The following is a 25,524-nucleotide window of genomic DNA, read 5'->3' as shown; positions in this document are numbered from 1 at the left end:
TTTGGGGGAATGACATGAAATATGTAGGTGAAATAATAATTCACTGTCCAGTGTATGAATTTGTATATACGTTTAGTTTCAAATACAAGTGGACTGTGGAAGGCTTTGTATTGTTCCTAAAGCAAAAGTGTGATCTGTTCTAACTTTGTCTTTTAAAAATATAATATTCACACTGGACTTTCTCAGGCTGTGAACTAATCCAAGATAACGTTAAGCTTCTCATGCTGTTACAGTTATAGCATACACACCAGTTCTAAGAGAGGTGTTATCCTGAGCATTAGCACAACACATAAATTTATGCTGATGTGCAGCAAAAGGCTTCTTCAATCCCCTAACTCACCCTTCTCCAACCTGATTCCCTCTAGATGTTGCTGGACTACAGCTCCTAGAAAGCCTAACTATTGGCCTTGCTGGCTGGGGCTGATGGGAGTTGGAGGGCAGCAGGTTAGGGAAGGGTCCCCTAACCATTAAACTCTACATCAGAACTGCAAAATGTGTGATTTATCATATGGAATGGAATCTACTACTCATGCATGAAGGTCTACCAGGGACTCGATAAACTTTGGTTTGCTTCTTAGCCTTGAGGTTACGTGACACCTGGGAGGCCACACAATACAAGTGGCTGGTAGGCAGCATTTAGCTAGACGGCAGCAGGTCACTAGTTGATTATACATTCCAGGGAGACCTGGTAATGGCCCAGAGTTGCCAAGGATATGTTTAGGACACATTAGATGCAAAAAGGGGTCCTCTGTGCTGCTGATGTCTGAGGACACAGAATGAACGGTTCATGCTTGTGACTAAAGGCTATTGTATAAAGTTTCCATTCTGTGAATAACAAGAGTATGATATGGAGAAAAGCAGGGTTGCAAACAGATTTCAGAAATATAAACTCTGAGCACTTAATTCTAAACATATCCTGTGCCAAATGTTCTAGTATGGCCACCCCACAGCAATCCTAGACAGATGGAGCTCATTTTTCTTTTTCGTCTTGTTCTCTCCGACTTTTAAACAGATGGCAAATCTGTTCATAGGATCTACATAGAGTAGCTTATGTTGTATCATAAACACAATGGAAATAATTTTGCCAGACCAAGTTCACCAGCCTGTACTTTTCAAATGGAAGGTGACAAATCATCTCTTCTTAGGGGGAACTTATTGTATTTGATAGATTCCTTGTGTCTGAGGATATATAACCACCAGGATGATTTGTTTCAACTTGTTGAATATAAAGAAGAGGTCTAGGAGACTGAATTGAGTCCTATCTGTAGATGTAGGTGTAAAATGTAAAACACATTAACTCTGTCAAATTATCAATAATGGATCCAACTCATATTATTATTAGTAGTATTAGTATTATTAAATTTTATTTATACCCCGCCTTTCGGCCAAAAGCCCTCAAGGCAGCTTACAAAGAAAAATAAACACAGGTGTAGAAATACAATAAAAATACAATAAAAACAATATAATTTACAAAAATTAAATAATATAACAAATAACATTATCATTATCGGCACCGCCAAGAAAGAGGAGATGGTGTTAGCAGGGGCGGCAGCTCCCGAGAGGCAGAAGGGCAACAGGCATTTGTTACAGCGAAGCTGATTGCTGTTTCAGTGTTGTCTTCCTCTCCATGTCCTCGAGCTCGCTATATTGGAGTTCATTTGAGTACAGAACGGCATGTCCACATGGAAAGCTTTCTCTTTTTCAGAATACTAAATGCCCCTTGATCCTGGTAAGAAATGACAGCTCTGAGCATCCTCAGGACCATTAGTTTTGGAACCGGCCCACCAGCCAGCAAGCCTCCTTGCCTGCCAGGCAGACACTTTCCCACTGCTGGTTTGATCACTTGCAATGATAAGGGGAAGGATACTTAAAATAAGAGGGGTACTTAAAATATGCCATTTTGGTTTTTGCAAGCATTCCTTGAGAGCACTAGCTTCTCAGTAGGCATGTCAGTGCTGTCTATTGAGAAGGGGAGAGGTGAACCGGTGGGGACTTAAGTCCATTTTTTTAATATGTCTGCTCTGCATATGACTAATGCTGGATATTACTGAAAAGTTTAAAAGTAATGTTGCAATGTTCAATTCTGTATGCATTTTGTGGGCTGTTAACAACATGGTGATCATTTTATTAGCTTCTGAACAGAAAATATTAATAATCATCAGCAAAGCTACTGTTAGCAGCAGCGGTTCAGGAGGTAACCGAATACATGTCAAATCTCAATAAAATCACCCAGACCAAGCAATTGAATATTTGAATAGTTCTAAACACTAGTTCACACAAACACTGTTTGTGTTGTGAGCTATTTTCATTTTGCAATGCAGAGCGTTCATTAGTCATACAAGGGTCCAAACCAGCTATTGCGACTGATAGTAAGAAAAATAGTTTGTGACAGTCTGCAAGTCTCTCTCTCTCTCTCTCTCTGTGTGTGTGTGTGTGTGTGTGTGTGTGTGTGAGAGAGAGAGAGAGAGAGAGAGAGAGATCACAAACCTTAGAAAATATGTTCAGTATCTAAACAGAAGATAGATTTTTTTCTCCTAAAAATGCAAAGTCTTCACGGATATTAGAGTGGAACGAACAAGATTTAAAAAATGAGAACTGATTAAATTAGTCATATTCCATTACATTCCAGTGGTCTTATTTCTCATTAATTAAAGTGACCAATTGTGGACCAATGATCTATAATAGATTATTTTTTAAAAAAAATAAAGGCTCTTAATCTCCCAGAAACTCAATCTAAAGTTCATAAAACAACACAAAGATGAACACAGTTCAGGACTTCCGGGAAGGGTGACTTCGCTTGTGCCTGCTTTTGAGACGGGCTCCCGCCTCAAAAGAAGCTTATTCAGATATAAATCAGTCAGAACATTTTTTTTTGACTGATGAAATTTCTCCCGGGCAGGGAGAAACATAGAGATCAACCTCAAAAGCCTGTTTTTGTTGGGAGGACTGGATTTCATTAATTTATGAGAAAAGGTCCAGCCAGCAATGCCGGACGGACTTCCGAACAAGCTCTATCTGATTAATGCGATACGTTTATCTTTTCTTCAAAGAGAAAACGGACTAACAGGCAAGCACCCTTCTTTCTATTATTTTTTTTACTTGGTTTAAATTGTTGCAGCAAAAAGAGATTTGTCAAATGAATCAGCTTTAAAGAACTTCTGGGTGAGCTATAACTCTTCTCTGTTATTCAAGAAATTAACAGCTTATCTCTGTTTCTATTGCAAAAAGCTGTCCTGGAAGTGCATTCTAAAGATATAAACAGAAGAGGGATTTCTATTCCGAGGAACATTATATTGTCTGGGACTATTCTCTTTTTGGTCTATTTTATTTTGACGAATCTGCTTCTTCACGACGCCACTAACTGTTTTGATGCTGGGAACTAAATTTGTTTTGTATTCTTGAACATAGAGAGATAAGGCAGGCTGCTCTGTTTATACTGTGATGTCATCAAGCCTGGAATATTAACCCAATTGTTGCTGAAATAAGAAGTGGTTCTTTATTTTTGTTTTGTTTTGTTTTCGTGGTTTTAACAATGGCAATCAAGAAAGTGGCTGAGAATCTGGAAGTAATTATGTTTCAGAAAATAATGGATGAGATTGAGATAACGAAACAAACCCTGCGACAGGGCAGTAAGGAGCTGAAAATTGAACTGAGCAAAATGACGCAGGAGCTTAAAGAAATAGGGGATCCTGTGAGAGAGGAGAATGAGATCAGAGATGAGAAAAGAAAAAATAAAGGGAAGATACAAGCCCTGGAGATTGGAACAAATGTGGAATTGGAAAAAGATCTGGAGTTTATGGATATTAGAAATAAAATCTACTGTTTGGAATTTAACGTTATCTCTGAAGAAATTAATGAAGATATTAGAGATAAAGTTATCAATGGCTTGGATAATCTTCTGGACTGGAATGACGTGATGGAGCTTGATATAGAGAAAATATATGGAATTAACTGCAGCCATGTGACAATGGAAAAATTCTCAAGAGATGAGCCAGTGCATTTTGTAAAAAAGAAGAACAGAGATATGACTTTACAACAATATTTCAGCAACTTATTCAGAATTGATGGCAAGAAAATATTTGGGATAGAGGAAATTCCCATCAGACTCTTTGTATATGACTATGGCTATGACAGCAAGATTATTATGGAATACTGATAATGGAAGATTGGACACTGAAATTACTGGACTTAACAGGACTATTGAAGATGGAAGATGGAATTAATATGGATAATGGAATAATGGCTATTGAAATTATTGGACCTAACAGATTTTGATGAGATGGATTAATCGATATGTTTATTTGGACTATGGTTATGACAATAAGATTATTATTATTATTAACGAGATGGATTAATCGACATGTTTATTTGGAGAAAAATTGATAGATATATTTCTTAAAGAATTGAAACCTCTCTTTGACTTTTTGTGGAAAGAATAAAGTAATGTTTATGAGATTTGATGATTAATTAAGATAACTACTGGAGGAAAGTGATTTTATAATATAATTTAAGAGACAGGATTGTTATATATTGTAGACCTATAACTGATTTGATCTGCGACAAATGGGAAGTCAACATTTTATTTTTTTGTTTAATCATTTTTGTTTTGTTTTGTTTTTTGTCTTTGAATGTTTTATGATTTTGTTTTGTATGTTTTATGAAAATTTGAATAAAAATTATTGTAAAAAAAAAGATGAACACAGTTCATTGTGCTACAGTGTTCATTCATGGTTGAGAATTGAACACAGGTAAGGATTTAGATCAGAGCAAGGGCTGCTTCCTATGTTTGCCTCATCCAAAATTCTCCATGGATTTTGGAGTATGAAATTACCTGGTCTTGTTTCCAAAGTAGAACTGATGTGTTAGGAATTCTATACGGTTCTCAAAAATAAATAAATCCAGTTTGGGGTAGGTGTGGTGCATGTGCAGTTTGCCACACCTTTCTGTTCCTTCAAAACGTGTGTTCCTTTCTATGTTAGCAATGTGCATGTGTGCATTTATAAAACTCTAGGGGAAAAAGCAGTCTTGATGTGCTTGCATGCCGTAGTGGTGAGGTGGAGCTGCCCTCCAATACTGACATCTCTGCTCTTTACCTAGAAGGGGCAGTGCAGCAATGAGATTGGGGCCACTTGGGTGTACCAGAGGGATTACCACTACCAATGAAGTGCTCTCACTGATGCACCTGTACAGCCATGATCTCATGACCTCACAACAACACTGCCCTTCCCCAGCCCTATCCCCAGCCCAGTGAGCAGTAGCAACACCAGTGTCAGATCAGGAGGGCAGCTCTGCCCCACCACATGCACTGTTACCGCTTGTATGCATGGTTGCATAAGTGATATGTGTGCATGTATATATACAGCATACGTAGTGTCTTACCTAGGCACGCTTTTGTGCTTTGATAAAACACTGCAAAAAAGCAGACTTGAAGTGATTGTTCATGGTCTTGTATCAAGGTTTATATATATATATATATATATATTTGGCATGGTGAATTTATCAATCTGAAGCAGCACGTTGATGCATCAGTAAAATACCTTGTTTGGAATATTGCTGATAGACATATAATCAGAACAAGATTGCTTGTCTTTTCTTTCCTTCTTCCTTTTGAGGGTTTTATCAATTCAGACATGGGCATTAGTAATGCAGAGGAGGGAAATATGCAAATTAATGGAAAGAACAGAAAGTTGGGGCACGTTGTGCATGCTTCAGTTCTGGAATTAATTTTAGAAATTCTCCTAGTTAAACTGGAATTCAAGAAGAGCAGTATGCAAGGTAGACCAAATCAGAGGAACAATCGAGGAGTGTGTGCGTGTGTGTGCGTGTGCATGCGCATATGTGCACATGCATGCTTGCGTGTGTTTAGGGAGAATCCTCTCCTCTGTAATCAGAAATAGGAACAGGGCAGGTGCAAAGAGACTACACAGAAAGGGAAAAGAAGCAACAGGTCTGTCATTAGCATGTAGGTAGGGCCAGGAGTAGAACTCCAGTGTAATCAAATTCCTAAGCACATAATATAAACTTCACAGATTAACAAATAAATGGTCAGCACTAGGAAGAACATACGGCTGGAATTCAGGGTACAAGGCAGAATATCAGACTAGATGAATTATAAAGCCTGAGTTTAGGTGGTGGTGGTAGATCAGAATGTACATACTGTATACCCATGCCACTGTACACCTAATGGCAGCCAAACAGGCCAAATGGCTCAGACAAAAGTGTTTTAAGGTGATGCAACGTGATCTGAAAGTCCTGCCTTTGAAGGCCCATTTCCATCTTGTGCAAGTGATCACTGGATGCCTGCAGTCATGATGTTTTACACATGTATCTGTGAACCAGCCCCCAAACAGAGGTCAAAAGTGGTCACAAGAAAAATAGTCCTATTGTTTATGCATGGCCAGCCAACATGGTACTCTCCAGATGTTGTTGGACTGCAACTCCCATCAGCCCCAGCCAGCATAGTCCACAATGTCTGGAGGGCACCACACTGGTTACCCCTGGCTTATGGCACTATTCAAATTTTATTTTTCAAGAGAATTTTAGGGATCAGTTAAAGGTTAAGATTTGTTTGGGGGGATGTTGGCAAGATGAAAACAGGGAGGCCAGATAAGGGCAGAGCATGAGAGGCCCAATGAAATGAAGAAGAGTCCATCAGTAAGCCAAAGTCAATGCCGTGGTCCTCATTTCTTTCCTTCCTAGATGTGTTAGCTGGCAAATTAAGTATATCCAGAGCAGCTGGCAAGTCAGAACTTGATGAGCCAGAATTAAGGGGTGTGACTCACAGTCAGCACATTGTGGAAAGCCTTTGAAAAAATTGGTTGAGCCAGGAGATCAGGGTGACATGTGATCCCATATAACATGTGATCTCATCTCATCAAAAGGCTCAGTTCGGTATTCCATAATTCCAGGGATGGTGGAACTAGTGAACTCACCACATGAAAAGTGGGCACGCAAATTAGCCCTAAGACACTTGGTCAGATCCAGGTAAGATCCAGGAAGTTTAAAATGAAAACCTAGTTTAATTTTTTAAAAATGGCTTCATTACTTCAATACCACTGTTAATGCCTATGATTTCAAGGAAGCTGATGATGCCCTATGTCAAACCATCAGCATAATTAAGCCCAGGGGTAGGAAACCGCTGACCTGTGGGCCTCATAATGCCTGCCAGGTCTTCCCATTTGGCCCATGAGGCCATTCTGGCCAAGCCACTCCCATCTGGCCTAGACCTGATGACATAATATATGACATCAGGTGTGGGGCAGATAAAGGTGCAGCTGGGCCACAAGGGATGGAAACCATAATGATTGGCCAATTGTTGGAGAGTCCATGCACAGTGCTATGCAAAAACAGGTCATCTGACATCATTGTCACATCAAGTGATTGACAGGTGGGGAGCCCTGTCGTCTTTCAAACGTTGCCTGTGAGGTAGTGGAGATAAGAATCCAGCCCATTGGCTGAATCCAATTCCACGCCCCTGATTAAGCAATCTTATGCAAGTTTACTTGGAAAAATAAGTCCCACTGGGTTCATTGGAACTTAACCTGAAGTAAGTGTGCATAGGGTTGAAGCTATAGGCAGCTTTGACATAATATGGGTTTCCCACTGAGGCAGGGATGAGCTGCCTAAAAGGGCCATATTCCATCCTGACAGGAGTAGTCTAGAGTACTGCATGTTGATGAATGGTGGGCTGAAACCAGCAGTGGGCAGGATCAAAGCTAAGAGCAGATGAGGCTATACCCATCTCTCTCTCCCTCTCCCCCCACCCCTTTTTTCTCTCTTTTTCTTCTACCACCTTTCTCTCTCTGACACATACATACTTTTTCTCCCCCTTGCCAGAGGTCTTCCTTGCAGAGGCTTTTGAAAGTAGGCTGAAGGCCACATGAAATTAGGTCAAGGGCTGCAGGTTGTCCATCCCTGTACTGAAGTTTTTTTTAAAAGAAAAAAGCTTTTTGATGAGATCATCATGTAAATAGGCCAATTCCTGTTGTGTTATTGGCCGCCATATAAGCTTGTGATTGGATGCAAAGATAATGGGCTACAGTATAGTACTGTATACTGAGCTAGAGTGCAATTCTCTGTATGTCTACTCAAACATAAGCCCAACCAAGTACACTGGGACTTACTCCCAGGTAAGAATTGCAGCCTCAGAGCATTTGTATATCTAGGCTAGTACTGTCTACTCTGGCAGCAAAGATCTTTCCCAGCTCTGATCTCTGAAAACCTTTTTAATTGGGATGGAATCTGGGATCTTCCACACACAAGGAATGAGATATTCTATTTTTTATTTATTTATATTTATTTATAAAAATATTTGTATACTGCTGTTCATTAAAAATATCAAAGCAGTTTACATCATATCTATTTATACAATAAAATCTTGAATATATAAAGAAGCATGACTTACTTAGACATGAGAATCTTATTGAACTCCTACTGCGTCCGTGATGGATTATAACATTGGGATATCTTAGGAAAAATAGATTTTATAGCATTTTATGACATTAATAACATTAATTTTGTTAATTAGGAGCATTAGCTGAACTCCTAAAAGCCCTACTTGCCTCTGATGAAACAAGAATGTAGTTATTTCTTGGGCTTCAGTTTTTAATTAAATTAATAACTGGGGATGTATATTTTTAGAGCTAAGTCTAAATTTTTCAGACAGCATTTATTCTAAGAAAATTTCTGAGAACTTGTTTTTTCTTTCACAGTTCCCAAAGTGGCTTAACAATCCTTTTGGGAACTGTAGCTCTGTGAGGGGGATAGGGGTCTCTGAACAATTCTCAGCACCCTTAACAAACTACCATTCCCAGGATTCTTTGGGGGAATCCATGACTATTTAAAGTGGAATGATATTGCTTTAAATGTATAGTGCAGTTGAGACCTGAGTTTGTTTTCCAGACTTCTTGTCATCAGGGAATTCTTTCTATGTTGAGTTGGCTACTCTGTGCATTGCAGGAATTTCTGGGTGCATTCTAAGATATAGGGCACCAGCCAGGCCTTCTGGGCTCCACACAACGTGAAACTACACCTTTGCATCCTGATTGCCAACTTCTGTCTTCACTCTTTTTTAACCACCTGCTCCTTCTGCACATTTAGCAGTAGCTTTATCTAGAGATCTTAGCAGGTGATAATGATTCACCTGCTGATTTCTACAGATAAATAGCTGTTGAAGCACAAGAATTGCCAGTTCAGGTTTTTCTCCCTTGACTAGCTGATAGCCCTATTCTATCCATCCTGCTCCTGTTAGCTATGCATTGTGGAAGAAGATCAGGAATAACACAGAATCTATTTCTCTGGAGGCTTCTCATTGAGGGAGTTCTTAGGAAAACAAGCCTAAATTCTAGCTCTAAAAACTAACAAAACCAAAACCAGTTTTAGATCTCATTAGTTTTAAATTTTAAGTAAAATAACTCTTGGCTAAACCGGTTTAGTGCTGCCACTGTCTGCGAAGTTGACATTTTAGTTGGTCAGATGCAACAGTTCTATGCTGCTCTGTGCTTTGTTTACATTGGTATAATCATAAATAATTGGGTTTTTTGGCAGGCTAGTTAGTGCTTGTGAACCTGTTGAATCAATCACTGCAACAGACTCATCTTATTATCAACAAGCTCTTCACATCTTATGAGAAGTAAGCAGCAAGTCACAAGCCTTCAGCCGAGGTCATTTATCACAGCGATTTTAATGAGCAACACTTAGATCAGTCGCATTAGGGCTAAACAAATTGTTCTGTTAGACATGGTTTCCATTATAACTCAAGTATGGAATGTATTGTCATAGCACAGAGATCTATTTTGGGGCTACTTTGGCCCCAGCGTAACTGGATAGAAGTTGAATTATGTGGAAATTAATATGTGCAAATAAAATGTACACTAGATAATTAAACTAGTCCCCTTATGCTCTCTTGTGCACCCTGGAACAAGTATAAAATTTGAAACGAATGGCAGGTAGAGGTGGGTGAGGATATTGATTCAGTTCTCATTTTAAGCTGAATCTATCAAATTTGCACTTTCTGAAACAATATGAGAACCAAATCCTTTGAAATATGCACTTGTTCAAATTTTGTGATGCAGTTTGCCAACCAACCAATGTTTACAAAAATGCACAAATTAGGGGAAAGTGTGCATATAAATGAATATATGAGTGAAAATACCATGCAAAAATGTATTATATGAGAAGAGATGGCTTGCAAAAATGCATATCGCCCACAAAATTGTGTTTATTATGAGAAATTTTCACTAAAATGCTGGAGCATTTTCATGAGGATTTTTTTTAAAAAAATTGTTGTAGAAATGTGGAGAATTGAATTTAAGATTGGAAAAATTAGAAATAAATGAAATTGACAGATCTTTCTATCCCTAATGGAAGATATATGTCAAAAAAACTAATAAGCACCATCCAGCTGAATATAGTAATTAAAAACATCTATTATTGTATTTGGAGATTGTGCTTACACCATAAAAGAAAAATTGTGACATGTTTTGTCAAGGAGCAAGAGACAAAAATGAATATTTTGCTAACTAATCCTGGAGGGAGCTGGAATTTTCATGGAATAATGATCTCCTGCAATTAATAATAATAATAATAATAATAATAATAAATTTTATTTAGTTAGTCGCCTATCTGTCCGAGTTAACGGACACTCTAGGCGACTTACAACAACCAGGATAAAATACAATATACAATCAAAAAGTACAAAAATAATCCAAACATCAATTAATACATTATAAAAGCTCATCCACCCCAAGGATTCTGTAGGCCTGCCTGAATAACCAGGTTTTTAAGGCTCGGCGAAAACCCATTAGGGAGGAGGCATGTCGGAGACTGAAAGGGAGAGAGTTCCAGAGAGTGGGGGCCACAACCGAGAATGCCCTCTCTCTGGTCCGCACCAGCCTAGCTGTTCTGACTGGTGGGACCGAGAGAAGGTCCTGTGTGGCTGATCTTGTTAGGCGGCATAGTTGATGATGCTGGAGGCGTTCCTTCAGATAAACTGGGCCGGAACCGTATAGGGTTTTAAAGGTCAAAACCAACACCTTGAATTGGGCCCGGTAAACAACTGGTAACCAGTGCAGATCTCTTAGCACCGGGGTAATATGCTCCCGGCATATTAATTTGTATTAAACATGGAGGTGAATCCACACCATTTCTTTTCAAGGCAGATGGAACAAATGGTCTGATCGTATTCTAATGCTGACTTTTTAATATTTATATTGACTTTCAGGTGCCTCTTGAAGACTTATTTATACCAACAGGCCTATGCAGTTGTTTAAATGTTTCTTGAGTAACGAGGCATTTTAATGATCTGTATTTCTTTTAATAGTTTTTAAAATTGTTCTTATGTTGCTGTACACCACCCTGATATCTTATGAGAGAGTGGTATTTGAGCACATTGATCAATCAATCAATAACTGTTTTGTAGCTTAATGGAGATCTAATCATTCACCAAAGCCTTGTTTTTTTTCAGTTGCTTAGCAGGGTAGCCTAGAGGGAAAGCTTGCCTGCAGAGCTCCATTGCTTTCGTTAAAACTCTATGCATGCCTTGGAATTTGCAAGGTAGAATAAAGTTTTCCTCCTCTCTGCACCCTAGCAGGCCAGACCCAGGCCCCATTCCTCACCAGCCATACTTTGTGCCCTCCCCGAATGTTTTGGTTGGCTGGAATATATCCTTGAACTTGGATAATGCCTCTCGCTTGCCTGGATGAAGGGTTGAGAAGAGTGTGTGAGTGTGTGTAGACTGTAGTCAACTGTCCAAAGGGCACATTCATTGCTCTGTCCGCTTTTGCCCCTGGCTCCACCCACCACTAGTGTGTGGCCCCTGGAAGATTGCCCAGAAGGGAGTGCAGCCCCTGGGTTGAAAATGATTCTCCATCCGTGATACAGACAATGCCATTTACCTCATTACATGCAACTAAAAATCAGCACAGCCAGCCCTTATCCAGTATAAATGACTTCTAGCCCCTGAGGCTACCCGAGCCTCCAGTGACAATGATGGATTCAGGAGCACCCCCAAACTAGAAGGAGTGCAACCTCATCCAGAACATGCAACTGGCCAATCTCTTGGACATTGGAACTACCCACCCACAGTGCCTCCATCTTCCTTAGGTTCAGACTGTTTATTGGCCCTCATGGTCTAAATCATGCATATCTTGTCCTGACTCAGATGTTATGGAAGAATAGAGCTGAATGTCATCAGCATACTGATGACACTTTGCCCCAAGGCTCCTAATGCCCAATCCCAATGGCTTCATATAGATGTTGGAACAGCATTTGGGACAAGATCATATCCTGTCGCACATCATAGCACAGGAAATGTGGGGCTAAAACATAGTCCCCCAGTTCTATTCTCTGGATGCAGCCCTCTAGGTAGGAGCAGAACCACTGCAAAACAGTACATGCCCCCATACCCATCTCACAGAGCCAGTCCAAGAAGACATCATGATCAGTGGTATCAAAAGCTGCCGAGAGGCTGAGAAGCAAAATCAGAAACACATTCCAGCCACACAAAAACACTCGAGGTGCAAAGCAGGGCTAGTGAGGGGTATGGCCTGGGAAGAGTTCCAAGGGCCAGCTGCAGTGGTCTGGAGAGCCGCATTTGATAGCTGGGCCTAAGGTTTTCCATCCCTCAGTTATACAACCCTTAAAAGTGCAGGAGCCCTGTCCTCTTTTTCATCTGACCATCTACTGACATAGCATCATTCCAGGGCATTGTGGGAAATCAAAATGGTAGGTAGACCCAACTGCCCAGTACTGCTGACCATTACCACTAACAGGTAAGGTGGAAGGGCAAGTTCAAATTCAGCCTCATGTTCAGCTCAAGCACTGGTACTTCCCCACTTTATAGGGAAGGGCAATAGCTCAAAGGCAGAGCATCTGCTTGGCGTGCAAAAAGCCCCAGGCTGAGTCCCTGGCATCCGCATAGCACTGGGAGAGACCCCTGCCTGAAACCCTGGTGAGCTGCTGCTAGCCAGTGCAGACAATACTGAGCTAGATGGACCAATCATCTGACTCATTATAAGGTGGCTTCCTATGTACCCATGACACATAGCTTATCTACTTCGGTCTTGGGCCAAGGAGAAAAATTGTGTTGTTTGTTGGAAATATTGAGGAGGTACAGCAATAGTATGTTGAAGTAGGAGATGTAATGTTGAATTTCTTGTCTCTTTTGAAGTGAAGACCCACACTTTAAGGGGTGGGGGAGAAATCACTCTTTTGAAGCCACTCTGAGCAAAACATGACAACTCATCACTACTCGTTTTCAGTTTTACATAAGTGTACAGATTCAGAGCATTCACTGATCGAGAAAAAAAAAATCCAAAAATAAACCCAGGACTCTGCTACCAAAAAAGGATGACTGGCGAAGTGACTCACTCAAGATAAAAAATGCTTCTATTCTCGTAGAAAGTTTTGAAAAATATGAGTAACTTGGCTGCCATAATGAGTTAATGTCATGCTGTTTTTTTTTTTTAAGTCTTGGTGACATATCACTTCACAATCAGTAATACGTTTCCTTCTGCAGATTTAATTCAGCAGGTGAACAACCTTAAATCGGTTGTTGGCCACTTAGGCGACAGTCTTAGCCCAACTAATGTGTTGATCGTAACATTGTAAGTATCATCCCTCTCTCCACTATTCATTAGTGATCGGAACCATCGGAAGCTGCTTCATGCCAAGTCAGAGCATTGGGCTATCTAGCTCCGTGTTGCCTGTACTGACTGCCGGTGACTCTCCAGGGATTCAGACAGGAGTCTTTCCCAGCTCTTCCTGCAGAGGCCGGCCATTGAACCTGGGATCTTCTGCATACAAAACAGACTTTCTACCATTGAGCTATGACCCTTCTCATATCAGTTCTTTTCAGGCGACTGATCTGGGTAGAATGAACAGCAATGAAGAGAGAATGAGATTGCAGTGGCAAGCTGTACACACAACCATAAATCCTGCATGTGTCCCCCACTATCCCGGATCACTCTGGGTGCAAACCAAATCTGTCCTGGGTCAATCTGGGGCAGCCTCAACCCACGCCGTCCAAATCCTTTGTCGACCCAAATTGCTGCACTTTGGTCAGGATCCAGGATTTGGTCAGGGCCAGTGCACAGCCCTAATTTCTTCAGCACTCTACAGCTTCCCTGGCTGCCCATGTTTCTTGAACTGAAAAGGGCCCACAATGGAAGGGTCACCTTGCAATATCTTCACCTGCATTTTAATTGATGTGTGGCACCCGGAAAGGCTACCAAGTACAGATCGCTGGTGAGATGGTTTGTACACTGAAAAAAAGGACAGTCTCCCACACCCCTCACCGCCTCTAAAGTAAGGGAAGGATGGGAAAACCCTTGTACCATACCTATGAGAATTTGACATTTTCTCTTCCCTTTAATAATTTTCAAATGCAATTTCTGTATTTGTTAATTGATGGAGAATGGCTGAAAAAAAGTGGGAGTAATTTTTGGCACAGCACTGGAAAGACCCGAACATGCATACAATTGTACATGTATGTAGTCTCAGTTCTAAGCTTAAAATGCATGCACAGAACTGAGGAGTTGGGGCGACAGTGCATATGATCCTGCTCCTCCTCCCATGCATTCACAGAATATGTGAAAGAGACTATTGCCAATTGCTAAACCTTTTCTTTCTTGTCTACTACAAGCCGATCTAGGCAACGAACATGTTCCTTGGATATTCTGTACATCACCTAGGATACCAGTGTCAATGTGCTGTGGTTGTCATCTGCACTGCCACTGGCCTCTGAGCCTATAAGGTCCTGCTTTCTCCCATTATCTTTTGTCACCAAAAGCAGAACCTTGTCAATGAGAGGCTCACATCTTGATCTCTTTCCTTCAGAGATCGTCTCCTGACTCCTGCAGTTTGAGGAACCCTGGGTTATGGGAAATCCTGAAGGTGAAGAGCGAAAGGGAATTCTCTATTCATATTCACTGATGCAGCAAAAAGGTAAGCTTTTTTGGCTCTGCAATACGTGTGATAACTACCAGCACCCTGTACCCAAACATCAGTGGCGTCGTTCTGCTTCTTACAGGTGCATGAGAAGGAGGAGTTGTCTGCCTTTGCTCCTTTCTCTGTCTGACACACCCACACAGGATGAGCCTGAATTTTTGCCCTGAGCAGCCTTTTATAGTAAGTGTATCATCCAAATAAAAGCCGTCTTTCTATTCCACCATGTCATTAAATCATCATACCAGATTTGAAATGATGTACTGCCCTTACAAGATCTAATTCTTTATATTAAAATTTTGCCTTGTCTCTCCTTCCCTCTCTCTCTTGCTCTGAATACATTAATGTTTGCTTTTTAAAATCCCTTGGTTTCATTGTAATAAAACTTTCCTTCAACTTTTTTAAAAAGGCCATGCAAAGTTCCCAATGTCTGTCTTTAAACACACACACACACTTTAGAAGGTATCAGATTAGATCAGGGGTGGGGACCCTGTGGCCCTACAAATGTTGCTATACTAAAACTCTCATCATTCCCTGATCACTGCCATGCTTGCTTAGGCTGATGGGAATTGAAGTCTAACAGCATCTGGAGGGTCAACAAGTTCCTGATCCCTGGAGTCGAGAAGGAGATTAACAAACTGAGCCAATATCTTCCAATATGTCCTAGTTGTAATTCTCTGTTACTTAGAAATGAGACTGTGTCCTTACAGTGCATGTAGACAATGGCATTTGTGTGGGTGAAAAAGTGGTCCGGTAGTGGCTGATTTAAACTCAACAAAGGAAATATTTTTTTCTCTAGGTTCTGTAACAGCCATGCCCCTGTTGAGCCTAGATCAAGCTGACCTATACTGCAGCAAAAAGGATGCTAATTACCGGCAGACGATTCACAGTGAGCTCCTGCTGTATATCAATGCAATATTCTCAGTGGCAGCTGCGGATGTGGGTTCATTCCAGGACAAAGGCAACCTACTCCCAGGATGCCACTGGGGAGAGAGTGTTGACAAGCTGCAAGAGCTCTTTGTGAACAGCTTAGCAGCCATTAGTTTCATGCATTGTGTTGCATCCTGGGTGAGGGTCCAATCTACTGAATCGTATGTGTCTGGTGCAGCTTATTTGTGCGAAATGTATGCACACAGGGGCTCACTAGGGAAACAGTTCAAGACGTTGGAAAATTGTTCCTGGACTGTAGTATACTACTTCACAATGCAGTGTGCGTGGAGGGGTGGGATAGGGCATACATAATTTTTCTGCCACTGGGAAAATAACATGCCACAGCTAGGTTACAAGCCTTGCACTCACATTTCCTCCCTGTTTCCTTCTCTTTCTGCTTTCTCCATCCACTTTTTTTACTGTTCATAAGGTCAGTTTTAGATTGTTAGCCTGTAGGTAGGCATTTTAAAATAATAATAATAATATGCATGGGACAATGCCTAGTAATTTTAGGCATTCGATAAATAAGAAGTTCATACGATATCTACTTTTTTCATATGGGGGAGCGTTCAGTCTTGCAGTCCTTCCACCTGTAGTCTGAAGTGGTACATTCCAGGAACTATTATACCATTTGAAAAGTTGTTTGTCTAGAGAAACTCTTTTCAATAGGAATCCAACCCATGTGCTTTATTTGCTGATTCTCTCCCAGCCTACATTTTCTCAGCAATGTCCTCAATGTTGGACAGTGTAGTTTCTCTACAGTCAGGTGTGGCATTGGCACATGGCTAGGCCAAGTCATGCCGCCCTGGGCTCCTGCTTGGAGGAAGGGCGCGATATAAATAAAATAATAAACAAATAAATACTGAACCTGTTTAACCTGGTACAGGGTAGGTTTTTTTCCCCTTCTTCATCACCAATCTTGTCAAGCAAGAACTACTTAAGTATAAATGCAGACATGATCAGAGCTGTCTGCTGCATCATCTTATTTTTTAATAACCCTGAGCCTATATTCATTTTGTGATCATACCACTGACTGGCTTCATTATGCCCACACTTCAGATGTATGTTAGATGGGTAGGATGAGGCTAATAGAAGAGCTGCCTGCCTAAGCCCACTAATGAAGATGGGGCTGAGGTTCTACTCAGATGTCATGAAACACACAGAGCTAACACCACACAATGTCTTTCCCCACTCTCTTTGCTGTGACTTCTAGTTGAGCCAAACGTGTGATGTGACATCTTCACAGTTGCACTGCCCTACCCTTGAGGACAGCCAGTAATGTGGAGAGAGGTGGGGCAGTGTATAATGTGGTGACATCTCATTACACATTATGTTAAACTCGAGGAAGGGTTGAAAGAACTGATTATGTTTAGAGAAGAGAAGGCTGATGGGGGACATGATAATCACACAGAAGAGGGAAAAGGCTTGTTCTCTGCTGCCCTGGGGCTAGATTTATTGGGTTCAAGTTATAGGTGGGCAGGTTTTGGTTAAGCATAAGGAGAAAATTCTTGATGATAAGAACAGTTTGGCAATGGAACCAGTCACCTAAGGGGATGGTTGGCTCTCCCTCACTGAAGGTTTCCAGCAAAGGCTGAGCAGCTATCTGTTGGGAGCACTGTTGCTGTGGATGTCCTGCATTGCATAAGGGGTTGGACTAGATGGCCTACAAGGCACCTGTCAGGACCCTTCCTGTCAGCATCCCACCTCAGGCCACCACCTGCTAGGATCCCGCCTGTGGCTACCGCCTTGTCATGGTCCCACCTCAGGGTCCTGGTTTTTAAATGGTTCTCTCACAGGCTTGAGCAAAGATCTCTCAAGATCCCACTGCTAGGCAGCACCACCAGTCACTCCCAGTAATTCAATATTGCCTTGAGACTTTGCCTTAGTCTCCTCCAGGCCTATTGATACTTTGTGTCTGGGTGCACTTGCAGGCCACAACCCCCCTGTATCTTTGTGCCTATAAAGCATACAGCCCTGGGTTGCTCTGGATAACTGATGATGTTACACTATCTCTTCACCGCTGCCACCATTAATATTGTTTCCCAACCTTGGTATATGCCCTGCCCACCCTTCTGGTCTGTGTAAACCCAGCCAAGGATCAGGCGTTAGGTAAACCAAGAAATATTTATTTATATACACAGGAATAACAAGATTACTTAAAGGTATAGTTTAACAAGCGTATGGTTTCATCAGATGCGTTACTCTTTATGTTACTAGTCGTCAGTAACCTGCCTCACTACCAGCCTAATCCAATCCAACCCACAAAACCAACCAACAGCCTCCCTCAGAACTCCCACCAACAGAACTCTCTCTCAACTGTCATCCTCTCATTTATACCTTCAGACACTCAAACACTCAGCCAATCATAATACAACATTCTCCAGTATTCCAGCCCATGTACTCCCCCCTCTCACTCAGTCCACTTACCATATACACTCTAATAAACCCGCACTTACCACATTTACAGTCATATATGTACAGGGACATCACTGCACCATCCAACTCTATCGTTATATAATGTATGATATAGATCAGGTGTGGGCAGAGCTTGGAAAAGTTACTTTTTTGAACTACAACTCCCATCAGCCCAATCCAGTGGCCATGCTGGCTGGGGCTGATGGGAGTTGTAGTTCAAAAAAGTAACTTTTTCAAGCTCTGGGTGTGGGGAACCTTTGACCTCCAGATGTTGCTGAACCACAACTCCCATCATACCTGGACATTAGCCATGCTTGCTACGGCTGATGGGAGTTATGGTTCAGCAACATCTGGAGGGCCAAAAGTTCCCCACACCTGATGCAGATGTTACAGGAAAGATGAGAAAGAAACACAAATGGCATCAGGTCCTTTACTCTCAAAACAGATTTAAACCCCGATATGAGACAAGCTGTGGACATCTAAGTTCACTGTACCAGCTTATTGTTGTCTGAACAAAGGCCAGTAACCACACCATACCTCATGCTGTTCAAAATCCAAGCCCTCTACTTGCCTGTATGTGGTAGCTAGAGAAGGCAGTAAATTGTCTTCATCCACTGCTCCAGACTGCCAGCAAGGATCTGAGTGGCAAACACCCCCATGCAGATTGGAGTGGAGACAATAATTTAGTTAGATCATTGACATCTTAGGCCCCATCTGCACTGAAGATTTAAATCAGTATTATACCACTTTAAACAGCCATGGCTTCCCTTGCTGAGAGTAGTTAGAAGATCCCAATTCCCCTCACAGAGCTACAGTTCCCAGAGTTCCCTGGAAAGAGGGATGGACTGTTAAACTACTCTGGGAATTGTAGCTCTGTGAGGGGAATAGGAGCTTTCTAACAACTCTCGGCACCCTTAGCAAACTACAGTTACCTGGATTATTTGGGGGAAGCCACAACTGTTTAAAATGGCATGATACTGCTTTAAATGTATAATGCAGATGTGGCAGTATAGTGCAGATTTTGCATAGGACAGGCAATGAGGGATCCAAGCAAATTTACTGTGGGAATCATACTTTGTATGTGCTCTGCAGCAAACTGTTCCCAGCAGCATCTTAATCCTCTGAGGAAGGTTTCCAGAAACTTTCTACAGTTGTATAAGCAGCTTTGGGGATTAGTTTATTGTGGGGATGTGTGTGAAAGCATTTGAAGGATGGATGTTTCCCACAGTAACCTTTCTTACAGGTTTGTGTGCTGGATGGACACTTAGGAAGGAAGGACTTCATCATGAAAGTTAATCAATTTTTCTCTCTTTGGAATCATAACTTGAAAACTCTGCAGGTTTATTTTGGCTAAAATGTTAAATTGGTAGGGAGCATGAACCGGGTATCATCTAATACAGATTCTTTATATTGATGGGAAACAAAACATTAAAGCAATACAGAATAGGGGGGACAGACAGGCAGACAATCAAAACTCAGGACTGAAAATATACTGGAAATATAGACTTTATTTTTTATATAGCAGTGTATTGCATAGCAGTGCCCAACCTTTGGGGTATAGAGTATGATCCATAACAGGAAAGTATATTTTCGGATGGTCAGATCACTCCTCCAAAAGTCCTTACAGATGTCCTGTGTTTCGTTTCTGAATATACATTCTGGGGTGAATCCCTTTTTCATAATACTTCAGCTAGTCAAACTGTCCAGTGGTTTTATAATACAAGTGCAGAGTCTTGAAGAGATAGACCTAGACTCTGAATAAATTTCTAGACCACTAACATCAGAAATCAAGCTTCTGTCACTATTGATACATAGCAGAATCTGTCTATGAAAAGGAGGCAGTTTTTACTGGTCTCATATCCCATGAAAATGGGAGGTTTCATGTTCAATTTGTGCTTTCCTCGAACCATCTAATCAGGAATCCAAAGAGGTTCTCTCTCAAATAATTTTCTCTGGGAGCAACTCTGCACATGCTCTGAAACCCAAGACCATGCTTAAGCAGGTAACATGCCACTGGCTAAGCTAGATTGCATTTTTTATTTCATTAACTGACACCTCAGTCCTTGTTTTATTGCACTGTACAGGTGACCTCTCATTTTCCTTTTGTAATGTATGTACCCTGTATACTATTATTCACATGAATATGGCATATGCCATGACTAGGAATGTAAGACATTATTGTTTTCTGTTCTGCCCTTTATTTGTTGCATGCAGCACTGTTTGCAGTCTGCTGCAGTTTGTCTTCAGCCAAAAACTACGTTATTTGCCTTGCTGTCTGTGGTGGAGAAATTACACTATGTAAGTAATTTATGTAATTCATTACATTACTTTGTCATGTCATATAATGCACAATGCAAATGGAGGAAAAACCATAATTAATTATGTATCATTTGTGAACTGAATGCAACAACAACAGTGAGTATCGATTGTATTCACTGGATTGATTTCCATTCTGGACCTGGAATGAATAGGCAAACATTGGCAATCTTCACTTCCATTTCTGTTTTTATCAGAATTCTCCAGCATTCCTAGCCATGACTGAAGTTGGTAGATAATTAGGACAATTAGGACTTTCCTAGAGGGTGATGCCATTTTAAAATATATATAATGTTTTGGTCGTCACATTTTCAAAGTTGCCTCTGAATCCATAAGTGATAAACTGAATATTAAAGAAGCTGAAACTCTCCCCAAATCCTAAGAATCTATAGGATGAACAAGATTCTTTAATGACAGTCATCTCAGATCATTCGCATAGTTTCTAGGTTTATAGTGGCAAGAGCAGATTAAAGTATTAAGTGTGTGATGCCATCTATTGCTAAACAAGTTCTCTCTCTCTCTCTCTCAAAACTTTTGCCCAGGACATAGAAGCCTTTCTTGGAAAACATACTTGTTTAATTGTTATTATTAAAAAGAAACATATTCCGTTTGGGAGGAAGCTGATGTCGGCATGACTAGTGATGCAAACGTTGTAGAAATTTTGGGCACGTCTCTGAGGTTCTAGAACGTGTCAAAGCCTGTTGTTATATAGAGCCAAATTTGATGAAGCAGTTCACTTGACAAGCACACTCACTATGGAGGATTAAAAAACAACTCTTGTCAAGTGTTATAACTTAACACACCTTCCATGTTCCTCTAAAGCAAGCAGAATGAACAGGTGTTGAAGGGCTACACTGCTGAATGTAAGTGATGTGGGTAGCCATTTGTTGTGTCCCCCTGCTAGGACTCTCCCTTTAGCAAGAAGGAATGCTAAGCATTGTCTCTGCTTATTACTGCCCAGGCACTAGGAAAGCCTCAACCCCCCTGTCTATCTTTGTGCCTTAAAGACCACAGCTATAGGCTGACTTCCTATACCTATTACTGTTATTCTCTCACTCCACCATGCCACCATTAGATATCGTTACAGTCCTTTCTTCTGTACCAATATAAGTGTCCCCAGATACCTGGCCAATAACCAGGCATGTGTAACCAAACAGGTTATTAAGCAAAGAGCATAAATATAAATAAGATCACTTTTAACTCAGATTCTCAAACGTGTGGCTACAGTTTTCTGTTCTTTAGTTCTTAAAATTAAACTTAATTGAGTTCTCATCAATTAATATAATTAATTAAGCCCTGCCTGTCTACCCACTGCAAAACCTCCCTTACAACTCTCACTATCCAAGACCCAGTTCCTATCTACAGTAGGGCCCCGCTTTACAGCGCTTCGCTTTACAGCATTCCACTAATACAGCGGTTGTCAATTGCAGAAAGGCCCCGCTCATATGGCACTTGTTCTGCTTTTATGGCGTTTTTTGGCCATCAGGCACCATTTTGGTCAATGTTAGTCAATGCGTTCTGCTTTACAGCGGTTTTCGCTTTACAGCCGGGGTCCAGAACGTAACCCGCTGTATGAGTGGGGCCCTACTGTATATCAAAAACTCAGCCCTACCCAACTCTCCCAAGAACCAAACCAGATCCAACTGTCAATTGTCATTTACTCATATATAAACCACCACACCCATTTTCTCATCCAATCACACGCAACAGTCATCAACATTTCATCTCACTCACTCCCCCTCCCTTCACTAACTACTTACCATATACAACCTAATACCAACCTCTACTGGAAATAGTGTATGTACATTGAAGCACCACACCATTCTGTTATATATTTACAAGAGTTTCCTTTTTCATTGCAAACCACTCTCCACATAAAGAGAATCTAAATCAATTTCATATACCTGGTCTCTGTGAATTGAGAAGCAGACATTCCATGTTCTCAGCCACTGGAATAAACCCTACATTTTCACAGGGATTTCTTGTTTGAAGGGATCAAAGGTATTTCTCCAGATCTTTTCCACACACAGAGGAATGTGGGGCTGCCCATCGGCATGCAGAAAGGATGATAGCATCTTCAACTTGCCTCCTCGCCTATATTGACATGTACTGCTATCACACAAATGCTTCAGCACAATTCCTTCAAACCAAACCAGATTTATTAGCTTTGCCCGAAGGCCATAGCACAATGAAAACAAACCGCAATACAAAACAAAACTGAATATAAAAATACAATACAACAATCGATACTATAGCAATTTAATTTTTAAAAAAAGAATAATAAAATGCATAAGATACCAACATGTATCAGTCCATGCATTTAAGAACATAAGAACATAAGAAGAGCCTGCTGGATCAGGCCAGTGGCCCATCTAGTCCAGCATCCTGTTCTCACAGTGGCCAACCAGGTGCCTGGGGGAAGCCTGCAAGCAGGACCCGAGTGCAAGAACACTCTCCCCTCCTGAGGCTTCCGGCAACTGGTTTTCAGAAGCATGCTGCCTCTGACTAGGGTGGCAGAGCACAGCCATCATGGCTAGTAGCCATTGATAGCCCTGTCCTCCATGAATTTGTCTAATCTTCTTTTAAAGCCGTCCAAGCTGGTGGCCATTACTGCATCTTGTGGGAGCAAATTCCATAGTTTAACTATGCACTGAGTAAAGAAGTACTTCCTTTTGTCTGTCCTGAATCTTCCAACATTCATCTTCTTTGAATGTCCACGAGTTCTAGTATTATGAGAGAGGGAGAAGAACGTTTCTCTATCCACTTTCTCAATGCCATGCATAATTTTATACACTTCTATCATGTCTCCTCTGACCCGCCTTTTCTCTAAACTAAAAAGCCCCAAATGCTGCAACCTTTCCTCGTAAGGGAGTCGCTCCATCCCCTTGATCATTCTGGTTGCCCTCTTCTCAACCTTTTCCAACTCTATAATATCCTTTTTGAGATGAGGCGACCAGAACTGTACACAGTATTCCAAATGCGGCCGCACCATAGATTTATACAACGGCATTATGATATCGGCTGTTTTATTTTCAATACCTTTCCTAATTATCGCTAGCATGGAATTTGCCTTTTTCACAGCTGCCGCACACTGGGTCGACATTTTCATCGTGCTGTCCACTACAACCCCGAGGTCTCTCTCCTGGTTGGTCACCGCCAGTTCAGACCCCATGAGCGTATATGTGAAATTAAGATTTTTTGCTCCAATATGCATAATTTTACACTTGTTTATATTGAATTGCATTTGCCATTTTTCCGCCCATTCACTCAGTTTGGAGAGATCTTTTTGGAGCTCTTCACAATCCCTTTTTGTTTTAACAACCCTGAACAATTTAGTGTCGTCAGCAAACTTGGCCACTTCACTGCTCACTCCTAATTCTAGGTCATTAATGAACAAGTTGAAAAGTACAGGTCCCAATACTGATCCTTGAGGGACTCCACTTTCTACAGCCCTCCATTGGGAGAACTGTCCGTTGATTCCTACTCTCTGCTTTCTGCTTCTTAACCAATTCCTTATCCACAAGAGGACCTCTCCTCTTATTCCATGACTGTGAAAACGGTCAAACACATCATCCATGATCCCATTGAGACAGGTAGGGTTAACCTGGAATGTTACAGCCTTTTTACCCGAATATCTCCTTATAGAGAACAGTCTAAAAGGTAATGAGATAAACCCTCCAGAGTCCAGATTCACAGATGTAGCCTGCTCTATGCTTCTCTTATTAGAGTTGTGTGGGGAATGTTCATTTTTGAACATTGATTGGGTGAATGGGGGCAAAACAAAACCTTCTTTAAAAAAACATGGAAGGGGAACATTTTCCCCCAAAATTTTGGGGAGAGGGACACTAGTAACCTTACTTAATCTTACAAGGGTTTTCTGATTTTTCTTGCTTTAATCCTTTTTTTAAAAGCCCCACACTATTCACAGTGGTGCAAGGCAAGCTCCCCACTGGCTGGACTTCCTGAAATGCCTTGGCAGCAAAATCATGTCACGCTGCATTGTTCTCAAGGCATTCTGGGAAGCATGGAGACAAGGCTATCTCCACACTTTCTTGCTGGCTTCATTTCCTTGTGAAGCAGCAGATCTGCTCCTGAAAATTTCAAAGAATCCCCGAATAGGGCTTACATTAACTTTCGCCCTGACTTTTGATATTTTACTTTTTTTCCTGAAATTAATTCCAGCTCCTTGTCATTGGGGTTATTTATTTATTTATTTTTATTGAAGCATGAGGGGAGAGTACTCATCACTCAGCCATGAAATTTGTGGATGCTGGGCAATCTCTCAGCCTCAACTACCTTACAAGATTGTTGTGGTAATAAAATGGGGAAAGGTAGGATAGAAATGTAAAATGAGTATAACCCCTTTTATAACCAGGAATTGGTAACTATATGATGTTATAATCAATGAGAGAGACTCAAACGCTCTCTGGAAAAGAAGTCTGATACAAACTAACTTCTTTCAGTTAGTCTAGAATTTCAAGCTCCAGCCTTTCTATAAAGTGATTTTTAAAATGTCTAACAGCAAAATTATAGTATTCAACTTGTTCATGCAAGGCCTTAACAAATGACATTTCCTGCAGGCTTCTGAGTTGTTTGAGTGAAGCAGGCTCTCTCATGCACTACATTTGTCTTTGGAATGGAATCGGCACCAAACATGGTCAGAACATTCTTATAGTTGTGCTTATGGCCCTCTTCTCCAAAGATAAATGATTTCTAAATGTTGCTGGCTTCTTTCCTCATTATATAAAGAAGTGAAAATACTTATTTCTTCCATCTTGCAGGCTACACAAAAAGCAAGCAAATCTCTTTCCACTGAGGCCTCTTGCAGAATTATTAAAGATGAAGGCTCCTAGTGCAAAAAACCATGGCATTTCCATCTTTTTACTTTATTTATTTCTTTTATTTATTACATTTATATCT

Source organism: Rhineura floridana, chromosome 8 (genome assembly GCF_030035675.1).
Source record: "Rhineura floridana isolate rRhiFlo1 chromosome 8, rRhiFlo1.hap2, whole genome shotgun sequence".
Taxonomy (NCBI): domain Eukaryota; kingdom Metazoa; phylum Chordata; class Lepidosauria; order Squamata; family Rhineuridae; genus Rhineura; species Rhineura floridana.
Note: the sequence above shows the minus strand (reverse complement) of the source record.